This window comes from Pipistrellus hanaki, assembly GCF_964339955.1.
Source record: "Pipistrellus hanaki genome assembly, chromosome: 20".
Classification (NCBI taxonomy): domain Eukaryota; kingdom Metazoa; phylum Chordata; class Mammalia; order Chiroptera; family Vespertilionidae; genus Pipistrellus; species Pipistrellus hanaki.
The window spans coordinates 15711716-15732644 of NC_140522.1; the positions used below are offsets into that span (position 1 = coordinate 15711716).

Genomic DNA, 20929 nt, shown 5'->3' on the forward strand with positions numbered 1-20929 from the left:
TTGGAGAGTCCACACTCATTAGCCAGCCTTCAGTATTGCAATGAAGGCCTTTCTCCCTGATTGTGTTTTCTTCCAACCTCACCTATTGAGAAACTCATCATGTCTCATATCCAGATCCCATCTCAACTAGCGCTGCACCTGATCTGCCTTCACAAGTCACAACCTTCATCCCTCAGGTCCCATATCATATATCTCTCTACCCCATAGTTAGTCTTACTGATGACCAGTCATTCCCTATGCAAATCAACTAGAATGAGGAAAACAACCCAGAATAAAACTCATAGCAATATCCTGTTATTTGTTTAACACTCTCATCTTGTTTCATTTCTCTTTAGTTTCCAATTAAAAAAGAAGAAAAAAGATGATATGTTTTTTCTAGGGACTAGTGTAGTCCCTACACTCTGCCTACATTTAAAAGAAGTATTCATCCTGAACTGTCTCAGAGTTCCAGTTGCTCATTAACTGCTCCCTGAAATATCATAACTCTAGCAGGTAAAATATAAAAGTTTTGGTATCCCCAGTGAACATTACAGTTTCTACTGTGAATAGCTGCATTTCAGATGATGGTCCTTCCATATCTCAAGTTGCCAATGCAATCTTTCATGTCATCCTTGACTCTTTCTTCTCCCTCAGCCTCTAATTTAGAAAATACTGGCGGCCTCATCTGAAACACCAATCCGGAATCCAAAGATTATTTCACCTCCACAGCCACCCCAGTGGCCAATTACTATGACACTAACCAGGATGATCACAGCAGCATCCATCCTAGTCTTTCTACTGCCTCCATCCCATCTGTATTGTTCAGCATGCAGCAGACACTGGGAGTCTAAGGATACCTGGATCAAATACCCTGCCTCCATTGCTCCAAACCTTCCATTGCTCCGATTACCTACAGAACAGACTTCCACATTGTCACAAAGCTACTCAAGACCTGACTCCTGTTCCACTGTTCCCAGTTCCTTATTCAAAGGAAAGAAGTGGGGGACACCTTAGGGTTCCTGAATGAGCTCAGTCTTCACTCCAAGCCTTTACCCATATAGGAACCCATGACTGGAAAATCTTCTCACATACAATTTCACCGGTTTCCAAAAACAGGGACCAGTCATATGATCCTAGTCCTGGACTTAGAATTCTGGGCTTGGTATCCCATCAAGGTCCCCAAATCAAAGACCTAGAAGAGTGGCTGGACATTCCCAGGACTCAACTATCTCAGAGGCCACAGATTGGGAGGCCTTGAAATAAGGTCTACCACCCAGTCCCCTTAAGTGGTTCTGCATTTTCAGGAATCTGGTGAAAGTAACCTTCCATTGAGAGCCTGGAAACCACCACCAGAACCCATAGTCTCAGCTGCTCAGGGCTCTTGCCCAGCCCCAGACCCTGTGATGTCTGCATTACAACAGGGCTTTCACAGGACTTTTCCATCCTGTTATTCCTCAACTGTGGATATTTTTTTCATTGACTTTCAAACAGTGTGGAAGGGAGGGGAGGAAACAGAGAGAAATATGGATATCAGAGAATCACAGTGATTGGTTGCCTCCAGCACACACCCTGACTAGGGCTGGGGACCTGAAACTAGGTACATGCTCTTCACTGGAATCGAACCCTGGACCTTTCAGTCTGCAGGCCGACACCCCATCCACTGAGCCACACCAGGGAGGCCTGGAGATGGTTGCTCTCCACGCAGGTGTCAGTGGGCTCAGCGTTCCAGGGAGGCACACAAGATATTGAAAATATTGATCAGACAATGAAGCAGTACCCCAGACTCCAGGCAGATGGCGCCCAAAGCATGTCATGGGGACAGAAGGAACCACCCAGCAGCCCTTGGCCTCTTCCTCCAAGGCTGTGGGTCCCTAGGTCTGTTTGCTCCCCCCATAGGTGCCTCTTGGAGCATCCCTTACCCAACAGTGCCAGAGGGGGGAACTGTTGCCTGTGAGTGAGACCAGGTGAAGTCCTGGAAACGCGGGGAAGGGGTGCCCTTCTCCTCACCCAGGACCATCACATAGCCGGCGCATCTCAGCTTGTGCTCAACCCTAAGCACTGTGTGGCCCAGCGCCCCGCACCAGGGACCCTGTCTGGGGGCCCAGCTTCCTAAGGTGGGTCTTCCCCGCAGCTGGGTGTCCTCCAGTCTCCAGGCAACAGTGTGGAGGGGGGCGGCACCAGCGGCCTCATTTACATACGCCACGTCTCGGCCAATGAGCGGCTCGGGGGCTCCGGAAGTGACCTTGACCAGGCTGAGAGGGCGCCCCAACCCCAGCAGGCGGCCGCCAGCCCGGGGGTACCAACCGTGGTTCCCTGAGCGGCGTGTCCCCAGGGCTCAGGGCAGAGACCACTCAGCTCCGGGGACGCCTGGCCCCCTGGTCTGTGGGGAGACTGAAGAAGCAGTTCCTCCGAGCCGCCAGGTGGGGGTGCGGGAAAGTGGGGGGCGTCCTACCCCCCTCAGGCCCCGGGCTCCCCGCGCGCGTGTGCCTAGCGATGGGCCCGCTGGATGCGCCTCCCCCTGGGCCAGGGTTCTCCACCGTCTTCCTCCCCCTTCATCTCTCCCTCTCGCCCAGGCCTGGCCCCCAGGTAGGGGGACACTTAGAGTCAATAGTGTTAGGCCCGCCCCCACAGAGGAGGGTGCCTCCTGGAGAGCTTCCTGGAGGAGGAGGCTATGATTGGGAGAATGAAGTAGGAGGAGCAATTGAGGTTGGGGGTTGGGGGTTGGGAGGAAAGAGGAAGGGTGTTCTGTGCTGAGGAAACAGGAAAACTGGCCTGGAGGCCTGAGATTGGTGTGTGTGGACACTGGAGTATGTGGACACTGGTGTGTGTGGGCAGTGGTGTGTGCAGACATTGGTGTGTGTGGACTCTGGTGTGTGTGGGCAGTGGTGTGTACGGACATTGGTGTGTGTGAACATTGGTTTGTGCGGACACTGGTGTGTGTGGGCAGTGGTGTGTATGGACACTGGTGTGTGTGTCCCAGGCCTGGGAGGGCTCCTAGCACGCTCTCCAGCCAAACCCTTCCCCAGCCCAGGGCGGCCCCACTGGGCCTGCCTCCTGGCCACGTGCAGGGTGCCCTCACCTGGGGTAGCCTCACTGGAGGGACTTCCTTCGGGCACTTCCTCTCTCAGTCCTTCCTCCCTCCCTCAGCCTAAGCTCCTGCTCCAAAGTGAGCAGCGTGAGACTTTAATTAAAAAAAAAAAAAAAAAAAAAAAAAGGAAAGAAAAACCTTGGCCGGTGTGGCTCAATGGATAGAGCATCAGCCTGTGGACTGAAGGATCCTGGGCTCGATTCTGATCAAGGGCATACGCCCGGGTTGCGGGCTCAATCCCCAGTGTGGGGCGTGCAGGAGGCAGCTGGTCTAGGATTCTCTTTCATCTTTGATGTTTCTCTCTCTTGCTCTCTTTCTATAAATCATTTAAAAATATCTTTTAAAAAGAGGGCTAATCAGGGCATACCTTTCTCACAAAGAAGTTGATGGTTGTCAGCAAACTGCAGCTCGTGAGCCACAAGCAGCTCTTTGGCCCCTTGAGTTTTTAGCAAAGGCCAGCTAAGGAGTACCCTCATTAAGTTAATAACCATGTAACTACCCATATAGTTTAAGTTTAAAAAATTTGGCTCTCAAAAGAAATCTCAATTGTTGTACCATTGATATTTGGCTCTGTTGATATTGAGTCTAAGTTGGGGGCTCGATCCCCTGTGGGGTGTGCAGGAGGCAGTTGATCCATGATTCTCATCACTGATGTTTCTATCTCTCTCTCCTCCTTCATTCCTCTCTGAAATTAATACAAACAAATGTGTTTTTTTAATCCTTGAAAAAATTTTCATATCTGCCTAAGATAACATGACTACTTTTTACAATTGCTATAGGTATTTCCTTGTGTATGCACACTAATGTGTTTTACTCAGTTGTCCATTGCTAGATATGGCAGTAATTCCAAATTTCCATGATGATAATGTCATAAATTTACTAGCACTCATATATATATATATATATATATATATATATATATATATATATATATATATACATATATTTTTATTGACTTTTTACAGAGAGGAAGGGAAAGGGACAGAGAGTTAGAAACATCAATGAGAGAGAAACATCCATCAGCTGCCTCCTGCACACCCCCCACTGGGGATGTACCCACAACCAAGGTACATGCCCTTGACCGGAATCAAACCTGGGATCCTTCAGTCCGCAGGCTGATGCTCTATCCACTGAACCACACCAGCCAGGGTTATATTTTCATTTCTAGCGCTGCTTCTTGAATTCCTATCAAATAAGTTCAAAGAGTGGGATTGTCTCAAAAAGCTTGATCATTTCCACTTTTATGGATGCTCAAAAGTATTCTCTAATAAAGCCCTGGCCGGTTTGGTTCAATGAATAGAGCATGGGCCAGTGGACTGAAGGGTCCCGGGTTCGATTCCGGTCAAGGGCACATAACTGGGTTGCAGGCTCGATCCCCAGTAGGAGTCGTGCAGGAGGCAGCTTATCCATGATTCTCTCTCATCATGGATGTTTTTCTTTCTTTCTCCCTTCCTCTCCAAAATCAATAAAATATTTATATACTTTTTAATCCTTGAAACACCCCCTGCGGAAGGCAGCAGTCCTGCCCTGGCTCTCGGAAGCCACCCCTGGGGACAGTGCTTGCTTCTGTCAGAGGGAAAGGTCACAGGGTCACTCGGGTGGGCAGCCGCTGCGTTGGTCTTTATTTTATTTTATTTCAATATTTTTTATTGAATTTTTACAGAGAGAGGAAGGGAGAGGGATAGTTAGAAACATCAATGAGAGAGTAACATTGATCAGCTGCCTCCTGCACGCCCCCTACTGGGGATGTGTCTGCAACCAAGGTACATGCCCTTCACCAGAATCGAACCCGGGACCCTTCAGTCCATAGGCCAATGCTCTTTCCACTGAGCCGCAACGGTCAGGGTTGCATGGCTCTGTAACTGAGCTGGCCAAGAAGCCCCTGTGTGGACCAGAGGCGGAAACAGCTTAATTATTTTTCCACACCTCTGTATAGTTGGCCAAAAGCATACACACATATATGTACAGGCATATATTCCTTTCTCTTAATGGTGGAAAAAGTGGGGTCTTGCCATTTCGAGGTAGCCGGGTTCAACTCGATCCCCTCCAATAGAATGTGGGGCGATCTTTGTGTTCCTTTGTCAATTTGGGATCCAAACCCCATCGTTTCGCTTGAAATATTTTATCAGGGCTGTTGGGTTTTTCATTCTTCATTTTAAAAAAACTCACCTCTTTAAATGTTATTGCTGTCAGAGAGGAATGGAGAGGGAGAGGGAGATAGAAATATCAGTGATGATGCACTAACCGGTTTGGCTCAGTGGATAGAGCATCGGCCTGCAGACTGAAGTGTCCCAGGTTCGATTCCGGTCAAGGGCATGTACCTTGGTTGCAGGCACATCCCCAGTAGGGGGCGTGCAGGAGGCAGCTGATCAATGTTCTGTTTCTCTCTTATTGATGTTTCTAACTCTCTATCCATCTCCCTTCCTCTCTGTAAAAAAAAAAAAAAAAATCAATAAAGTATATTTAAGAAAAAATAAACATCAGTTATGAGAGAGAATCATTGCCCCCCACTGGGATCAAGCCTGCAACTCTGGTATGTGCCCTGACAAGGAATTGAATCTGGGACCCTTTAGTCCTCAGGCTGACGCTCTATGAAATGAGCCAAACCAGCCAGGGCAGGGGCTTTGGTTTTCACTCAAAGGTTCTCTCCTCCCGCATATCAGTCCCAGGATGCTGCCCGGGTGGGATGGGGAGCACGCAGGACCTGCTGGTGGCAGGTGAGGGTGCTGGCCCAGGTCGGCACCGCCCCCCCAGCTGGGAGAACTGCCCCTCGGGCCCCACCTCTGTGGCTCCAGCCTCTGCCTTGGGGTTACCAGGTCTCTGCACTGCTTTTTTAAGAAATTGATTTCAGCCCAACCTGTGCGACTCGGCGGTTGAGCTCTGACTTATGAACCAGGAGGTCACAGTTCCATTCCTAGTCAAGGGCACATGCCTGGGTTGTGGGCTACATTCCCAGTTGGGGGTGTGCAGGAGGCAGCCAATCCATGATTCTCTGTCATCATTGATGTTCTCTCTTTCTCTCTCCCTCTCTGAAAGCAATCTATGCTAATAAAAGCATAATATGCTAATTAGACCAGACAGTCAAACAACCTTCTGGACATCCTTCTGAAAAAAGCTGCAGAGACAGAGGCCGAGGCCAAGGAGATTTGCGGCAATCAGGCAGGCAGTGGATCACTTAGGGGCAATCAGGCCATCAGGAGAGCAGTTAGGGGGCAATCAGGCTGGAGGGGAGCAGTTATAGGGGAATGGTGTTGGCAGGCAAAGACAGTTAGGCACGATCAGGCCTACAGGCAGAAGTAGTTAGGGGTCAGCAGGTAGGCAGGCAGAGGGTTTAGGGGCAATCAGGCAGGAAAGCAGGCAGTTAGGAGACAGCAGTTCCAGATTGTGAGAGGGACTGGCAGTCGGATAACCCTTGAGGGTTCCCAAATTGGAGAGGGTGCAGGCTGGATTGAGGGTCTCCCTCCCCACCTCCTTCTTCACTAATTCCATGCACCAGGCCTCTAGTAAAAATATATTCTTTAAAAAAAAAAAAGAGTAGGAGAAAAGATCTGTCCATAGCCTTGTGGCCTGTGGGGTCATGACTAGAAGTGTCGTGGGTCGCGAGGAGGTGACAGCTGGAGGGCCAGTCACAGGCGGGGATCCAGAGCACAGGGTCTCCTTCTGGCTCTGACAGGGGCCCTGGCACAGGTGCTGCCACCTGTTGGAGGAAGTACCGCCTCCTTTCCAGGAAAGGAGAGTTCCAGGCACAGGAACACTACCTCCCCTGTGGCTTGGGACCATGGGAACCTAGAGGTCACAGGTCCCCTTTGGGAGCCACAGCACACTAAATGGGGGGCTACATCTTCCCAGACACCCAGTCACTCTCCTGACCCATGCAAGATCGCATGCTGTGCTTAGGAAATCTGTTGGCCTCGCCCACTGGGAGCCATATCTTTTTTCAAATCTTCAAGTGTAACTATTTGACTGTATTTTGTATTGATTGACTTTAGAGCTAGAGAGGAAAAGATGAGAGACAGAAAGAAAAGAGAGAGAGAGAGCAGGGGAGGGGGGAAGAGATTGATTTTTTGTTCCACTTATACACTCATTGGTTGATTCTATTTTTAAAAATGTTTTATTGATTTTTTTTACAGAGAAGAAGGGAGAGGGATAGAGAGTTAGAAACATCGATGAGAGAGAAATATCAATCATCTGCCTCCAGCACACCCCCACCTGGGGATGTGCCCAAAACCAAGGTATATACATGCCCTTGACCGGAATCGAACCTGGGACCCTTGAGTCTGGAGGCTGACAGTCTATCCACTGAGCCACATTAGCCAGGGGGCTTGATTCTTGTTTGGGCCATGTCCGGGATCGACTCACCACCTTGGCATATGGAAATGATGTTCTAACCAGCTGAGCTCAGGGCCAGGGCCACATTGGAATATTTTAGAAAACAGGAGAGTTTATTTTATAAAGTTCACATGTTCTGATACCAAAGCATGGCCAGAATATATAAAGGAAGTGGTTTCATTCTTAAATGAAACAGATGCAAGACTCTTAAAGAGTAGCAAGCTCCATCCAGCCATAGGATAAAACCATATGGCAAGCAAATCACATTCAGATGCTAAAACGGGCCAGATAAATAAGGTCTAAGCCCTGACTAATGTGGCTCAGTGGACAGAGCGTCGACATGTGGACTGAAGGGTCCCAGGTTCAATTCCGGTCAAAGGCATGTACTTTGGTTGTGGGCACATTCCCAGTCGGAGGTGTGCAGGAGGCAGCTGATCAATGTTTCTATCCCTCTCCTTTCCTCTCTGTAAAAAGTCAATAAAATATATATTTTTTAAATGTATTTGGGCAGCAAAAAACCAAAAGCTTCCATTCTCATAGAAACGTAGGTTTATCTCCATAGAAAAATGCTGAATACAAAGGGCTGAGATACACGAGTTATCATTCACATAAAGTAACAGAACATTTTAAATAAAAATAGTTTTTTCTTGAATATGAACTCACCAGACCCTGCGTCACTGCACCGTTGAATACGAGTCACACAAATAAACCTATTTTTCACGTTCTCCGAAAGCGAGATATTTCCTGTTGTACACACCAAGCAGGTCTGTCTGAGACGAAGGACGTGGCCTTCGGCTGCTAGAATTGCTGCCGGTATCCGTGGGGAGAGATGGTGCGCATGCGCGTAAGGCATGTGAGGGATGTGAATGCAGCTCGCTGACAGTCATCAGTCCTTAGCGAACGTTGTGGCTCATTATACTTATGTACACTAGGACATTGTAAAAATTAAATTACAAAATTTTTATTAAAACCTTTCTTACATTCCATGATATTGCCTGGGCTGCATGTGGCCTGTGGGCCATGAGTTGGACATGCTTGCTATATTACAAATACATAAGTGTGGTTTATTTAAGGCAGTCAGACGTCATTCTTCTTTAAAAAAATATTTTTATATATTTCAGAGAGGAAGGGAGAGGAAGAGACAGATAGAAACATCAATGATGAGAGAATATCATGGATCGGCTGCTTCCTGCACGCCCCCTACTGGGGATCGAGCCTACAACCCATGCACGTGCCCTTGGCCTGAATCTAACTCAGAACCCTTCAGCCTACAGGATGAAGCTTATCATTCATTTTTTTAAAATCTTATAAAATTAATCATTTTATTATTCAAAAAAACATGAACCAGTTATAATTGAAGTGAAAAAAATTTTCTGGGGGGGATGGGGAACTAGATACTTTTCATTTTAAATCCTCACCTGTGGATATGTTTTTATTTATTTTAAAAAAATATATTTTATTGATTTTTTTACAGAGAGGAAGGGAGAGGGACAGAGTGTTGAGAAAGAAACATCCATCAGCTGCCTCCTGCACGCCCCCTACTGGGGATGTGCCTGCAACCAAAGTACATACTCTTGACTGGAATCGAACCTGGGACCCTTCAGTTCAAAGGCCAATGCTCTATCTATTGAGCCACACTGATTAGGCTGGATATTTTGTTACTGATTAGAGAGAGAGAGGAAGAGAGAAACATCTATAGGCCACCTCTTGCAACCTAGTTATGTACCCTGACAGCAATCGACCCTGAGACCTTTCAGTGTATGGGGGAGCACTCCAACTACCTGAGTGACACCAGCCAGGGCGAAATGTGATACTTGAAGTTTATGTGGTTGAACTTCAGGAAATTTTGTGAGAAGAGGAAGTTTTGAAATAGAAGCATAATGAGGAGGAAGTTCCTGTATTGGGTGTTTACATTTATTTTAAATCTACAGTATCTGTACTAATAAAAGGGTAATATGCTAATTAGACCAGGAGACCTTCTGGACAAAGCCATGGTGGTGGGGCCTAGGCAGAGGCAGTTAGGGGCAATCGGGCCAGGAGGGGAGGGAAGTTGGGGTGAATAGGACAGTGGGGGGCAGGGGCAGTTAGAGGCAAGAAGGCTGGCAGGGGGGCAGTTGGGAGAGAGAAGGCTGATAGGCAGAGTGCTTAGGAGCAATCAGGTAGGCAGAGAGGTGAGTGGTTGGGAGCCTAGGTCCCGGATTGCGATAGGGATGTTTGACTGCTTGCAGTCGGACATCCATCAAGGGGTTCCAGATTGGAGAGGGTGCAGGCAGAGCTGAGGGATACCTTCCCTTGCATGAATTTTGTGCACCTGGCCTCTGGTGTTTCTATAAAGGGAGATGACATTCAGGTAAGTAGGTTCCAAAGTATTTCCGTCAGTGTTGTCATTCTGTGTAAGAGATAAAATATTCTCTGGGCATTTAAGGTGTGTCTAATCAGGCACATTTGTGGATAAAATATTTCTTACATTCATTACACTGAAAATGTTTTTCTTCAGCGTGAACTCTATGGTGTTGGTTGAGGTTGGACATGTATCTGAAGGATTTCCCACAATCACTATACTCATATGGTTTTTCTCCAGTGTGAATAAACTCTGTGCTGTTGAAAGAGGTTACCAATTTGACTGAAGGACTTACCACAATCACTACATTGATGTGGCTTTTCACCAGTGTGAACTCTTTTGTGGTTAAGGAGTTGTACCTAAAAGATTTTTCACATTCAGTACACTCATAGTTTTCCTCCAGTCTGAACTTTTTGATGTTCAATGAGATTACAGCTAATGCTTAATGACTTACCACTATCAGTACACTCATATAGCTTTTTTTCGAGTGTGGACTTTCTTTTGGGTAAAGAGGAGATTCTTAGGCCTATATGATTTCCCACATTCACTAACTCAAAAAGTTTTTCTTCTGTGTGAACTCCATGGTGTTCAGGTAGAGAAGCACTTGATGAAAGAGCTTCCTAAAATCATCACATTCAAAGGACTTTTTTTTAGTGTGAACGCTTCTGTCAATTGAGGTTAATGACACATCTAAAACCTCTCCCACATTTGTGATACTCATATGTCACTCCACCAGAGGAGTCATCCTGGTGTTGAACAAATTTATATCTGTGGCTTGAAGCATTTTTACATTTGTCCCATTGGTGATCAGTTTTTCCACTGAGAAATTTCTGTGAAAACTCACTACCACTGTGAGGCTGCCTGTGCTAAGAGATGCCTGGGGCTGCAGCAGCGCTAAGATGGATGAGAAGTCTTTCCCTTGCTCCCTAGTGGTTGAAGGCACCCCTGAGATATAGCAGGTGCATCTGCGCACAAATGATGTGGAGAGGAATCCTGTCCAATTGCTTCTTTCCAGGACTTCTCTCCACAGACATCCCTCTGTTGCTGATGATGGTTTACATGGAAACAGAGTCTCTAACACATGTGTCACTGAAGAAGACTTTATGCTCAAAGTCTTCTGCTTGTGACTCAGTCAGGTTCAGACTATCTTTCAAAACTGAGAAAAGCAGCTTACAGAGATGGGTCCTCTGAGTTGCTGGAACTCTTGGAAGCCATGACTTTTGCATCCATTTGTATAGATACACTCTCCTCAAAAGAGGCCTCCTCCTGATCCATTTTATGCCAATATCCTGAAAACAGAAATATGGCGAGGAAATGAATGTTGACCACTGACGTGGGGATGTCCCATTACAAAAGTGTGTTGCTTTTGGCTTCATGCAACTGGATGAAAACAAAAAGTTTCCAGGAAGGATTTATAGGATGCTGCAATGAAATTCTGGGCTACTGAAGATCAAGAACATGGAAGACCTCAAATGAAATATGACACAAGCATGGCAAGCAGCACATGGAACAGAATAGGGACCACCTGCTCATTCCTCTGCTAAAAGCATTCAGCAGAGATTGGCTGCTGGTGACATGGGAAAGCTGTGCAGAAAGTTGGTTACATATTGTTCCACATAAAACTTAGTAAAGGAATAGCTTGTTTTTGAGGTCTACTTAAGCATGCATGCACACCACATAACTCATGTGCAGGTCAATGTTGGAGAATACTGCAGAGAAAGCCTTGCATGGGCCAGGAGATGCAAAACGGCCACAAGGTGAAGGTAGTCAAAAGCCAGGAAGTCACAGGTGAAATGACAAGTCAGAAAAGTGTGATGTATGGGATAGAAAAGATAGAAATGGACTCTTACCCATCTGTTTGCAGACTGCATTGAGCCAAATTGGACAGGGCCCTGAATGCTGGATTTTAAAAATTGATATAAGTACCTGAATCCAGGAAGCAGGGAAAGGGGAGTTCCTGGGGATGGTGGTGGGGGAAGAGGGGATGTAGGAAATTAGGGATGTCAGTGTCTTCAGTGGCAGAGGAGTACAGGCCACATGCAGGGAGCACAGGCTTCCGGCAGACCCTTCAGCAGGGCGCACCTGGCCCCAGTGTAGGCATCTCACCTTTCGACTTAGCTGAGAAGGAGATAGACATGTTGAGTGCACTGGGACACCTTCTCAGGGGCTGTGGCCTGACGTTTTTTGTGTCCAGAGTGGAGGCAGCCATGATTATGTAACATACACACACACATAACACACACACACACACGTTGGAAGATGTGTCAGCTGAAGCCAAACAGCATCCCACACATGCTGGCTCTGTCTTAAGGAGCCTACACACTGAGGGTAGTGGTGGGGGTGACTTTTATACCCTGACTCTGGAGTAGCCCAAAGTGCTAGAGGTGATACTTCGAGATGTCAATGTTCAACCATGCCTTGGAATAGCGTCTATTGTGAAGTTGGTCATGGCAGTGGGCAGTGATCACCTGGGAGTTAAGCGCCAGCAGGACCCTGCCAATGGGAGGTGCTTAGATCATGGAGGGGCTTAGCTCCTATGTGACCAACAGGATCCTATCAGTGGAAGGGGCTTACCTTTTGTGGGATGAGTGTAGCTCATGTGGGAGGGACTTTGCTCCTTTGTGACCAGCAGGTTCCTGACAGTGAGAGGGACTTAGCTCCTGAGTCAGCAGCAGGATCCTGACAGTAGAAGGGGCTTAGCTCCTATGTGACCAGCAGGATTTTGCCAGTGGGAGGGGCTTTTATGTTCTGTCTCTTTTTCTCGGGGAAATAAAGACAGAAAATGAAATGCTGCTCCTGTGAGCTCCCATTGACCACCTGACTACAGAGGGGACACCTTGCTGATCAGACACCACTTTTCCCTTTGTCAGAAGGGTGTTGATATAAGCCAAAACCCCTTCACTTATATTCATTATGCTAGGCCTCTGTAAGACAATTTTCTGTTAACCAAACCTGGCCAAACAATAGGGTAGATTTTTTTTTTTGTTTTTTGTTTTGTTTTTTGTTTTTTGTTCACCCCTCACTTTAATGCACAGGATACCATGCATATTTCATAGGATATAACTCATTCTCAAAAAAAGTCTTTAGTAGCCAGGCAGCCATGGCTCAGTGGTTGAGCATTAACCTATGAAGCAGGAGGTCACGGTTCATTCCCAGTCAGGGTACATGCCCAGATTACAGGCTTGATCCCCAGTGGGAGGCATGCAGGATGCAGCCAGTCCATGCCTCCCCTCATCATTAATGTTTCTATCTCCTTATCCCTTCCTTTCTGAAATCAATAACAATATATTTTTTAAAAAGAAAAAAAGAGGGAGGGAAAGAGAGAGAGAGAGAGAGAGAGAGAGAGAGAGAGAGAGAGAGAGAGAGAGAGAAGAAAGAAAGAAAGAAAGAAAGAAAGAAAGAAAGAAAGAAAGAAAGAAAGAAAGAAAGAAAGAAAGAAAGAAAGAAAGAAAGAAAGAAAGAAATAGACAATGGGAGGGGTGGGGGAGACGGTGAGGCAGAGAGCCAGAGGGAGTGGTTCCCACTGGTTGGGACGCTGCATCCCCGGGCGGGCACGGGAGGCTCTTACCGAATCTACAGCTTCTTCTGCAGCATTTGAGAATGTCAGCTGACTGCTGGTGATAGTCTAGAGCCGCCTGGACAAACTGGGCCAACTGGCCAACTTGCTCTACCTGCAGGGAAGGGAATGTTAGTACCTGGGCACTGGAGCCCATGGGGGCTGGAGGTGGGACATGAGCCCAGAGACCAGGCCTTGCAGGGAATCCCCATCCACCTTGGCTCATTTAATGTCACAGGAGCTGGTGAGCATCATTCAGATCTATGAGGAATAGAGCTAGTGATGCCAGCCACACATGTGCACATGGAGTTCTGATTATAAATGTGTTTTAACTCAACAAAATGCCAACTAAATCACAGAGAGAATATTCTCAGATTTTCTTTTATGCTATAAAGTTCATCGATCTGAGAGCATCGGCCTATAGACCAAAGGGTCCCAGGATCCATTCTGGTCAAGGGCACGTACCTCGGTTGCAGGCTCCTCCCCTGCCAGGGCCCTGGTCAGTGCACCTGCAGGAGGCAACCAATAGACATTTCTCTCACATGGATGTTTCCCTCTGTCTCTACCTCTCTCTTCCACTCTCTCTATAAATCAACTAGTGACCTGTTGCAGGAATATTCCTGCAAGACTTCCAGCCCGCCACCACCACCTCTCTCCCTCTCCCCACCTCTCCCGCGTGGCAGACAGGGCCTCAACCTCATGTTATCCTAGTAGACTGCCACCCCTGTTCTCAGGAAAGTGAATTTCTACTTTAACACCCCATTTATAATCTGCGTGGCATTGCAGAACATGAAAAGGAATCACGGAAGAGAACTAAATGAACATTCTTTTTGTTTTGTTTTGAATCCTTATGTGATCCTTCTATTTTATTATTTTTTTTTTTGAGAGAGTGGAAGGGAGAAAGAGGCAGAGAAAGAAACATTGATGTGAGAGAGAGACATCGATTGGTTTGCCTTTGCACATGAGCCAACTAGGGTTGGGATAAAGCCTGAAACCAAGGTACATGCCTGAAACTGGGACCCTTCCATCCATAGACCTATGCTTTTTGCACTGATCCAAACCAGCTAGGGCTAAAGGAACATTCTTTGAAACACTATGGGGCTGAGAGGGTCGAAGGGGACATCAGCAGCTCTTCTCTCCCATGATTATGTCATGGAGAGATGCATTTGACACTAGGCACTTTCTCCATTCCTGGCTGACATCAGGAAAGACATGCATCCTGGGATGCTGTGCACACACATAGTAGGTGCTCAATGCAACCAGGGGAGAGGTGGTTACTAAGCTGAGTCTATTGTCATGTGGAGGCCCCCAGCTGTATTCAGGCCATAAGCACCAGCTGTGTGTGGTGGCCTCTGCTTCCCAAACCACACTTAGAATGAAATACTGGGACATGGCCGCTGTGGCTCAGTGGTTGAGTGCTGACCTAGAAATCAGGTTATAGTTCAATTCCAGTCAGGGCACATGCCTGGGTTGTGGGCTGGATCCCCAGTAGGGGTCATGCAGGAGGCAGTTGATCCATGATTCTCTCTCATCATTGATGTTTCTCTCCCTCTGAAATCAGTTAAATATATCTCTATATATAAAAGGCTAAGTGGCTGACTATACATTCATCTGACTGATTAGCTAGTATATATGACGCACACTAGCAATTTAAAAATAAATAATGACTCGCGCATATGCAATACAAATATAGCTGTCATTGGTGCCAATCATGCACATTTTAATTTTATAATAGTACTAGAGGCCCGGTGCATGAAAATTGATGCACTGGAGAGGGGTTCCATCAGCCCGGCCTGCCCCCTCTCATAGTCTGGGAGCCCTTATGTGCAGAGGCGACCCAGCTATCAGGGGAAGGTGATGACCCCATCATAACTCTTTCTTCCACTGCTGGCAGCTCAAGCTTTGGCTGGCCCTGCTTACCTGAGCCTTGGGCGGCCCTGAGAGGCTGGACAGCTGCCATCCGAAGCTTGCCCCAGGCTGTCTCTGGGAGGCTGGGGAACTGGGGGATTCTGGAGGCAAGTGCTGAGGGGGCTGGGGTTACCATTTTGAGGGCATGACAGTCAGTTAGCATATCCCCTCCTTGTTGGCTGTGGGCACTACCATCTTTGTGAGGGTGTGATGGTCAATTAGCATATTACCTCTTTATTAGATAGATATACTATTTTGAGATTTAATTTTTTTAGTATCATATGTACCTCAGGAATCTTTCCTCTAATTAATTTACTTTCAATGTGAATGAATCCATGCACTGGGCCTCAAGTATCTCTGGAAACTTTTATAACAAAGGCTCCCAGAGCTTCCCCACAAACATACAATGTTTTCATTCCCAGGAGGGTCTCCTGCTTGGGGTCAATACTTACATCATTTTCTAAAAAATTAAACATGCTTCTCCCTGCCATGTCCTTGGACTCCTCGAACTTTTCCATTGCTTGTGTGCTCTCATTGTTGGGGATCTTTCTGACAAGCTTCCTTTTATAATCATAGTCCAGGCGGCAGCCCTCCAGGCTCTTCAGTTGGTTCTGAGGGAGAGGAGACAGACCTGGAGCTGCTACCTCGGCACGTGGCCAGGGAGGCCTGCCATGCCTCTACAAGGAAGGTCATTACTTTTTCTCAGTCTACATTTTAAGGAGGAAGGACCCAGTTACTTTTTTCTTTTTGGTGGGCCCCTCAGCATCTAGGAGAGGTTTCTTTTCCTGTAAATTATCAAGGAATATTTATGAAGTAAATGAATGGATGTTTGGATGGATGATAGCATACATGGATGAATGGATAGATGCATGGAGGGATGATACCATAAATGGATGAATGGATGCATGGATTCATGGAGGGATGATAGCATAAATGGATAGATGGATGGATGGGTGCATAAATGGACAATAGCATAAATAAATGGATGGATGGATGGATGGATGGATGGATGGATGGATCATAGCATCCTATATAATAAAGCACTAATATAGTAATTAGACCAAACAATAAAGTGACCATCCAAATGACAACTGGCATTCCAGACAACCTTCCTGATGAAGTCGGCTGTGAGGGCTGGCTGGGGCTGTGAGGGTCAAGCCCCTTGCACAAATTTTGTGCATTGGGCTTCTAGTAAATGGATAGATGGATGGATGTGTGGATGTATAGGTGGATGAATGGATGGGTGGATGGATGGATGGATGGATGATAGATGATTGTAAATATGGAACAGAAGGACACAGTATTGACACTCAGATTCCATTTTCAAATTTTTTAACAGGACCCCTCACTCCAGCTCTCTTAATGTCCTTAATTTCCAACCAAATTAACTATAGCAAAAACAGGGATATGTCTTCTGGCACTATTGTCAAATCCTTATTAAGAAGTAGATGATAAAAACACATCCCTAATATTTTCTAGAGCTAGCATGTCGACTGCATGGCCTGCTGTCTGCATGCAGCCCACAACAAGTATTTTTGTGGCCCAGCCAATATAAAGATATGTAAGGAAGGTTGTAATAAAAATTTTACAACTTAATTTTGACAATATCATATTATAGATAACTAGAGGCCCAATGCACAAAGATTCGGGCAAGAATGGACCTACCTTCCTCTGGCTGCCAGCACCACCTTCACTCCAGCGGGAGCCGCCTTTCTGCCTTACCCACACTGCCCAGAGGCTCAGAGCAGCTGGGGCGGTGCTGAACGCCTGTGTTGTTGCCATAGCAATGGCACAAGCATCTAGCCTCAGCCACTTGGAGCCTGCATATGCAAACTAACACACCATATTCGTTGGGTTAATTTGCATACTCACTCCTGATTGGCTGGTAGTCTTCACAAAGGTACAGTCAATTTGCATCTTACTCTTTTATTATTGTAGATTCTTACTAACTAACTGCAATGTTTGCTAATGACTGATTACTATCATTGTGCTGTATTTATTTCCCTTACCTTATGAACAGATGCACCATTTCTCTCCCCTAATACTAGCAGTGAATATTTTAGCAGCCAATGGCCACGTCATTATTCTTGGACTGACTTGTTTGGTGAGCACAACAGAAAATATCTCGCTTTCAGAGAACAAGAAAAATGGGTTCATTTGCATAAACACTTATTCATTTGTGCAGTTATTCAATATCTCCTAAGTCAATGTATAAGAAAAATATTTGTATTAAAATGGTCTATTATTTTATGTGAATGATGACTAATTTATTTCAGCCTTTTGTATTCAACATGTCTCTATCAAAATCTACCTTTTCATGAAAATTGAAACCTTTTTTTTTTTTTTTTTTTTTTTTTTACAGCCCATGTTAGCTTTGAGTTTGACATGCTTGTTCTGGAGTAATTGTGTGTCTCCCATAAGGTTCCCCAACAGTTACAAAATGAGTTGAATAAACACTACCATGAACAAAACACACACCTCCTCTTGTGTGTGAGCTCCATATGGCCATTTTAGAAAGCCTTACAATATAAAATAAAGTCCTGGAAATTAATAACCAATTGTGCCATGTATCAAAAGAGGCAATGAGGCCTGAGTGGTATGGCTCAGTGGTTGAACATCAACCTAAAACACAGGTCAATTTGATTCCCGGTCAGGGCACATGCCTGGGTTGTGTGCGCAGTCCCAGTAGGGGATGTGAAGGAGACAGTGGATCAATTATTCTCTCCCATCATTGATATTTCTCTCTCTCTCTTAATATATATATATATATATATATATATATATATATATATATATATATATATATATAAAAGATGCAATGAGGTTATTATTTTCATTGTAAAAAATCCACTCCACAGTTTAAGAATCATTTGCTGTGAACAATGGTTGTGGAAATAAGTACCCTTATCTTGGTTACTTTCTGGATTCAATAATCCACAAGATAGCCCTAGCTTGTGTGGCTCAGTGGATAGAGTGTCAGCCTTCAGACCTAAGGGTCTGGCATTCCATTCTGGTTGTAGGCTCCTCCCCAGCAGGGGTGGTGGTCAGGTGTGAGAAGGAGGCAACCAGTCGATATGTTTTTCTCACATTGATGTTTCTCTCTGTCTCTCCCTCTCTCTTCCACTCTCTCTAAAAACCAATGGAACAGCCTTAGCTGTTTTTGGCTCAGTAGATAGAGTGTCAGCCTGTGGACTGAAGGGTCCTGAGTACAAATCGGCCAAGACACATGCCTGGATTGCAGGCTCACTCCTTTTTGGGGGGCATACTGGAGGCAACCGATTAAAGATTCTCTCTCATCACTGATCTTTCTATCTCTCCCAATCTCTTTCTCTCTGAAATCAATAAAAAAATTTTAAATAAATTAAAATCAATGGAACAAATATCCTCAGATGAGGATTAAAATAAGTAAACACCTTTACCATAACACACACACACACACACACACACACACACACACAGCTACAGGATAAAGGGTTCATAGCTCTGGGGCTCCCACCAAGGGTGCCAGGTCAACATTACTGAGTGCTTATCTGTGTCACTGCCCACACTAAGATGGATGCTGTTTCTGGCTCCCTACAGACACATCCCCACAGTTTTAACTACAAACATCATTTTATATAGCAATGCTGGGATTTTATAGCTGAGAAAACTTACTGAAATCTGTTTTAAATCTTCGTCATGGACTAACTGGAGTGGATCAATAAAGATTTCCTTGACGTTAATATCAAAGGATTTTTTCACCTCTGCCATCAGCTTCATGGCCTTGCCCATTTCAATCATCGCACCACCTGGGACAGAAGCACAAATAAAAAGTGTCTGTTCATGGAGCACCCAGAGGTTGGAGGCACTATTCACTTCTTGCCCAAGGTATGTGGGTGATGGTTTATTTAACAAGGTCTTTGCTGAGGGACTGACTCGGAAAAGAATAAACACAAAAACTTTCTCTTTCTTTAAACATATTTTTTATGGATTACAGAGAGGAAGGGACAGGGAGAAACAGAAACAGCAATGATGAGAGAGAATCACGAATCAGCTGCCTTCTGCATGGCCCCTCCTGGGGATCAAGCCCACAACCTGGGCATGTGCCCTTGACTGGAATCACACCGTGACCTCCTGGTTCTTAGGTCAAAATTCAACCACTAACTATTATATATAATAAAAGGCTAATATGCAAAAGACCATGGAAAAAAGCAGAACAATGGGCTGCTATTACGTGCACTGATCACCAAGGTTCATGCATGGAACATGGAGGGTGTTGGCCACAGTGGGATGGTGGAGTAGGTGAATGCGGGCCACAGACTGGGCCGAGCCTTTGGTGGTTACTGAAAATTCTTTGCTCTAGTGTGCTGAGGTTCTGCCTGGTGCTCAGACCTATTGCCAGCCCTGGCCACACTCACACCTATTGCCGGTGCTGGAGGCACACTTGTATCCACACGAGTAGCCAGAGCTGATCCTGATTGCTTAGCACCTTCAGTGGTGTGAGAAGTGGCTGCCAGCTGTGACCTCTCAGGGCTTCTCTACCTCCTCCTGCTCCTGAGGGGAGATCTGGGCTGGCAGCTGCCACTTGCACCCGCTGCTGGTGCCAGAGTTGCTGCTTGAACCCACTGCCTGTGCTGGCCCCAATTACTTGGCACCTTCGGAAGCCATAGCAGGAGGGGCTGGGCGGAGGTATGGAGGATGGGCTGAGACCTCCCCCTGTACCAAAATACAGCCTCACAGCCCAAAGTTTCTTTCAAGGTGGATGATTTCGTGCACTGTGTAGCTAGTAATCCTATCTAATAAAAGGGTAATATGCAAATTGACCATCACTCCAACACATAAGAGGGCCTCCCCCATCTGGACACAAGATGGTTGCCACAAGATGGTAGGAAAGTTGTGGGTGACTAGGCCAGCAAGGGAGGATAGTTGAGAGGGACCACATCTGCAAGGGAGGGCAATTGGGTGGGACCAGACTGGCAGGGGAGGGTAGTTAGGGGTACCAGGCTAGCAAGGTAGGGCAGTGTAGGGTGATTGGGCCAGCAAAGAAGAGCAGTTGGGGGCAACCAGGCCTGTAGGGGAAGACAGTTGAAGACAACTAGGTCCACAGGGGAGGGCAGTTAAGGTGACCAGACCAGTATGGGAGGCAGTTATGGGAAATCAGGTGAGCAGGGAAAGGCAGTTAAGGGCAACCAGGCTGATAAGGGAGGGTAGTTAAGGGTGACCAGGCCAGCAGGGGAGGGTAGTTAGGGGTGACAGGTTGGCAGGGGAGGGCAGTTAGGGGCAATCAGGCTGGTAGGGGAGCAGTTAGGCATCAATCAGGCTGGCAGGGGAGTGGTTAGGGGGCAATTAGGCAGGCAGGCAGGTGAGCAGTTGGGAGCCAGCATTCCTGAATTGAGAAGGACAATCCCCATGCATGAATTTAGTGCATCAGGCCTCTAGTAATTAGAGTGTTTAAAACATTTTTTATTGAAAAATGAATGTTTATTGCATGTAATCTTCTACACTAATAAAAGAAAAACATACAAACTGACCATCTTTCTGCTGCACCCACCAGCCAAGCAGGAGCAAGTATGCAAATTAATCCAATAAAGATGGCAGCGGCCATGGAGCTGACAGGAGCAGAGACTTGGGTTGCCCCCGGTGTCAGAAGAAGCCAAGATTCCCATGCACCCTAACCTCTGCTGAAGGAGTGGCTGGAGAGAAAAAAAGACGGGGCTAAGAGCCTGGGTCATCAGAGGCAGCCCAGGCT

General features: G+C 46.4%; 1 pseudogene across 1 annotated transcript in view; it reads right to left on the reverse strand.

Annotated features, from left to right (window-relative positions):
* The window catches only part of LOC311614282 (endophilin-A3-like), a 67866-nt pseudogene that overhangs the window by 40587 nt on the left and 6350 nt on the right, over nucleotides 1–20929 (reverse strand). Inside the window, exon 4 of the transcript XR_014797102.1 lies at nucleotides 18856–18989. The product of XR_014797102.1 is annotated as an endophilin-A3-like (transcript). The remainder of the gene's footprint in view (nucleotides 1–18855; nucleotides 18990–20929) is intronic.